Raw genomic sequence first — 5,296 nt, 5'->3', positions numbered from 1 at the left:
TCTCTCCGTCTCTCACTGTCACCCGAAATCTCTTCTTTAATTTCGCTTTTCCCACTGTCTTTCCCTCCCTCCCTCCCCTTATCTTCCCTTCTTAATATCCCTCTCCTCTTTCTTGCCCTAATAATTAACCTATTTTCTTCCCAACCTTAATCTCTACTTTCTCTCCCCAGATTTCTCTAATTTCTGTTTCTCTCCCTCCCGTTTTACTTGTATGTTTCATTCGTTCTACTCAGCCTCAATTCTTTCATCTTTTCCTGCTTAGTTCCTTCCCTGCGTCCTTGCCAGAATAACACACTTTCTTCCTACTTCTCTAATTTTTCTCATTATCGTTCTCAGTATTCCGTTCCGTAGCTCTCTTTCCCACTTTCTCCTTTTGCTATCTCTATTTCTATGTTTGCTCCATTCCCATTTTCTCACAGCTGTCTCCCCTTTTGTCTGTATTTCCCTGTCTCCCGGCCTTTCTATTCACATCTCTCTTTTCTCTTTCCCTTTCACACTGCTTGTATTTCATTTCACTTCTCACTGTCTCATCTTCTTACTCTCTCTTTTCTACTTCTCGTTGTTCGCTCCCTGCCTCTCCCCTTCTTATTTCTCCGTAACTGTCCTCTCACTTCTCATTTTTCCACTCGCTCTCCCTCTCCGCCTGTCGCTTCCTGTCGTTTAATACTCTCTCTCTCTCTCTCTCTCTCTCTCTCTCTCTCTCTCTCTCTCTCTCTCTCTCTCTCTCTCTCTCTCTCTCTCTCACACACACAGTGTAGTAAAACTTTTCCTAACATGGTTTATGATATATACTGTACTATTCCTTTATTAGTTATTCGGACTACACGTAATTACAGAGGTGCTTGAAGTACAGAAACCCCTAGCTGGCTGTGGGCGAGAGTATGCAGGGTACCGGGTCGAGTTATGGGGTCGGAGAGAAAAGTTGGGGCGTTGCGTGGGAGTGTCGGACTATGGGGAAGGGAGGAAGAGGGGATACCTCTCCATCGAGCAGTGCTGCAAGGACCTTTGTTCACGGAAAAGGAAACGAATATATTCCGACGTCTGTACCATGTACCTTAGCCAATTATATATTCCGGCAGGAGATTAGAAATCAACACCAGAATGCGGTTGGAATGACGATAATGGCAATGTGATACTGAAAATGATATTATATATATATATATATATATATATATATATATATATATATATTTTGTTACATAGCCTATGATTTCATCATCCTTTGTGTAATTCTAACGTACAGTATGCTGCATGTTTGATCACGAGCGTGTTCTACCTCACTCCCCCCTTCTACCCTTATAGTAGAGTAAGTCGTTCTTTCTGTTGTTCAGAGCAGGATTTTCAACTCTTTGTCCCCTATGGCTTCATTTGCGCGTCCTTCTTACAAGTTGTATCAAGTTCTGCCGGCCCCAATATAATGAGCTCAGTCTCAGCATTAATTGCCACTTAGATTTACTCCTCATTTTGTTCACATCTCTGTCCTCCCCTGTACAGTTGTTATTATTATTGTGAGTGCTCAGGAAGTCTCCAACCATCAAGCAGCTATGTAATTTGAGTATAAGTGTTATTACATTCTTTCTTGTACTGTGTAGCATAGGGTGTTAATTCTTAGGCCTAGTGAGATTTTTGTGATTCATGTGTTTTGGGTGTCAGCCATTATTAATAATATTCTGTATCTGTAATAATATATCTTGCATTCACTGAGCATTAGCCGGTTTTCTCATTTTATCAGGGCTGACTTAGATAAGTTCACTCTTGCTAATTTCGTGTTAATAGAGGCTATCGCAGTTAACCATATATTTCACCTGTTTTTTGCCATTACATTATCCTTATGAGTCCTGAATGTTTTGTTGTTAGTTTGAGCATTAAACTTTAACTTGTAATTTTACCTAACTCTTTTGTTTTGAACCTGGAACTTTACGGGACAGTAGTGATTTTTAGTATTCTCACTTAAAGTGTACATTATCATTCTCGGTTCCATAACATAAATTTGGCGACCTCTTATTAGGATATTCAGGATATTATCATAAGGATATTGCTTGATATTTTGTGACTGTGATTTATTCATGATACCTACTATTACTACGCTTGATGAAGCCAAAGATTTTTTGTCAAATGTGCAAACAGTGTGTGATGTAGAAAACAGAACAAAGAATGAACTTAAGCTTGTTGCTCAACAATTGGGAATTGCAGTTCACTCTCATCATTCTAAAGATCAAATTGTTGGCATGATTAATAAAAGCTTGTTTAATGTAACTCCTCTAAATGAGCAAACGCAGATTGAAATAGCTAAGTTACAGCTAGCTTTGCAGGAGACTCGTGTTAAGGAGGCTGAGTTTCAGGCACGTGCTAAGGAGGCTGAGTCTCAAGCTAAGGAGGCGGAGTCTCAGGCTCGTATTCAGGAGGCTGAGTTTCAGGCACGTGCTAAGGAGGCTGAGTCTCAGGCTCGTATTCAGGAGGCACAGGCACAGGCTCAGGCACAAATTGAACTTGCTAGGATTCAGGCAGACCATGAGTATCGCATGAAACAAGGTGGAACTGGATCATCTAGCTCTGATGATTTTGATGTGGCTAAAAATGTTAAACTTGTCCCTCCTTTTAATGAATCTGATTTAACAAAGTATTTTCAGTTGTTTGAGAGGGTAGCTACAGGTTTTAATTGGCCCAAAAAGTATTGGCCAGTACTCCTTCAAACTGTTCTCACAGGTAAAGCTCAAGTAACTTATGCATCTTTGCCTCAGGATCAATCTGATAATTATGATGTAGTTAAGAGCTTGATTCTTAAGGCCTATGAGCTTGTTCCTGAAGCCTATAGAGTAAAATTTAAGACAACTTATAAGCAAGATAAGCAATCCCATGTTGAATGCAAAAATCAAAGAAGATCTGTTAGAGCAGTGGTTAAATTCTAAGAATGTGGATTCTGATTTTGACAAAATTAAGCAGATGATTTTGCTGGAGGACTTCAAAAGGTGTATTAATAAAGATGTAAGCCTATATCTTGATGAGAGAAGAATAGATAATTTGTCTGATGCTGCAGTTTTAGCTGATGAATATGTTCTCACTCACAAGATATATTCTAGAGAAAAAAGGAAAACTGAGAGTAAGTACGTTGCCTCTAATCAGAGTACAGGTAACAGGAGAGAGAATAAAGATGATGTTTCTCAGGAAGTAAATACCAGCTTCACCTCTAGATTTCAGAAAAGTAAATGTACTTATTGTAGTAAGCTTCGTCATACTACGGATAAATGTTTCAGGAGACAGCGTGATGTGAACAAAAAGGAGTCTTTAATTATTCAGTCAATTGGTCTAGTGTCCACCCTTGAGAGTTCCCAGAATTCTCTAACTGAGTTAACTGAACCTGCTTTGAGGGGTAAATTAAATCCTCATGATGAAGCTCCTCTTTTGAGCAGTAACGTGGGTGACTCAAGAGTTCATGTGCTAATTTCCTGTCTGATGGTTTTGCCAGTCCTCTGGACAATAATGACAGGAAATCAGTTAAAATATATCGTGATACAGGTGCTTGCCAATCCCTTGTGCTGACCAGTGTTCTAGGCTCTAATGTTAATTCCTCTGATGAAACTGTAATCTTACAAGGTGTAGGGAATAATTACTTCTCTTTCCTCTGTGCAGAGTAAATTTAGAGTCTGGTTTTGTTAATTGTTCTGTTATGGTTGGGTTGGTTGAGACACTCCCAATGTCAGGTGTAACTTTCTTACTTGGAAATGATATCGGTGGAAGTCAAGTGTGTCCAGCTCCTCAGTTGTCTAGTGAGCCAGTGGCTGCGACCCAGGATTATGATGTCCCTGATGTGTTCTCTGCATGTGCTGTCACTAGGGCTAAGTCTAAAGTTACTGGTGACTTAGAGGATAATGATGATGATGATGTTATCCTAGCTGACACTTTTCTTGCTAATTTGGACCACTCACCAGATGAGGCAGTACCCCGTAGTGTTGATAATTTGTCTCGTCAAGAGTTGGTTGAGTTGCATGTTGCTGACCCTGAGTTGAAAGGTCTAGCTAACTCTGCTTGCAGTGAGGAAGAGTCAGCTGGTGCTTCTACTTGTTATTATATAAAGTCAGGAGTACTTATGAGGAAGTGGAGACCTCCAACAGCATCAGCCGACTGTGAATGGGAGGTTGTACATCAAGTTGTCATCCCTCGTGTTTGTAGGCAGGATATCAGTAGAGTGGCTCATGATTCTAGTTTGGCAGGACACCTTGGAGTAAGGAAGACTGTGGCACGCATTTTGAAACACTTCTACTGGCCAGGTATCTTCAGGGATGTTTCCTGGTATTGTAAGTCTTGTCACACCTGTCAAGTTGTGGGGAAGTGTAATCAGACCGAAAAGGTTACACCTCTAGTTCCCATTCCTCCTTTTGAGGCGCCTTTCACCTGTGTGTTGGTGGATATTGTGGGCCCTCTTCCTAAGACTTCTTAAGGATTTTCTTATGTGTTAACCCTGATTGATATGGCTACTCGTTATCCTGAAGCCATTACACTTAGAAATATCTCAGCAAAGAACGTGGTTAAGGAAATGCTAGGGTTCTTCACCAAGTTTGGTCTGCCCAAGGAGGTACAGTCAGACCAGGGAAGTAATTCCATGTCAAATGTTTTCAAGCAGTCTCTGAAAGAGTTGGGCATCACCCAGATCACATCTTCAGCTTACCATCCCCAGACCCAAGGAGCGTTGGAGAGATATCATCAAACACTCAAATCGATGCTCAAGAAATACTGTTTGGAACATCAAAAAGACTGGGATAAATGTCTTCCATTTGTTGTATTTGCCGCAAGAGAATCTCCAAATGAATCACTGGGCTTCTCACCTTTTGAACTACTGTTTGGCCATGAAGTAAGAGGACCCCTTAAGTTACTCTAGGAATACTGGCTGTCGGAGGAAGATGACGTCAACCTGCTGGAGTATGTGATGAAGTTCAAAGAACTGCTGTCCACTGCTTTACAGCTGGCGAGAGAGAATTTAGGAGCTGCTCAGGAGAAGATGAAGACTTGGTATGATAAGAAGTCCAGGTTACACCACTTTCAGCCAGGAGATCAGGTTTTGATTCTGCTACCGGTGCATGGGCAACCTCTTCAAGCCAAGTTTAGTGGTCCTTATTTCGTGGAGACGAAACTCAGTGATGTCAACTATGTCATCGCCACACCAGATCGTAGAAAGAACAAGTAACTTTGTCACATCAACATGCTAAAGTTATATCACAGGCGGGACGAAAATAACCCAGTCTGCACTGTAGCTGTTCCACCCAAGTCTGCAAGTGAAGTTCTCCCATGCAGCATGAGC

This window comes from Coenobita brevimanus, chromosome 7, assembly GCF_032717465.1.
Source record: "Coenobita brevimanus isolate Jiangsu-jjx chromosome 7, ASM3271746v2, whole genome shotgun sequence".
In the NCBI taxonomy this organism is placed as follows: Eukaryota; Metazoa; Arthropoda; class Malacostraca; order Decapoda; family Coenobitidae; genus Coenobita; species Coenobita brevimanus.
Note: the sequence above shows the minus strand (reverse complement) of the source record.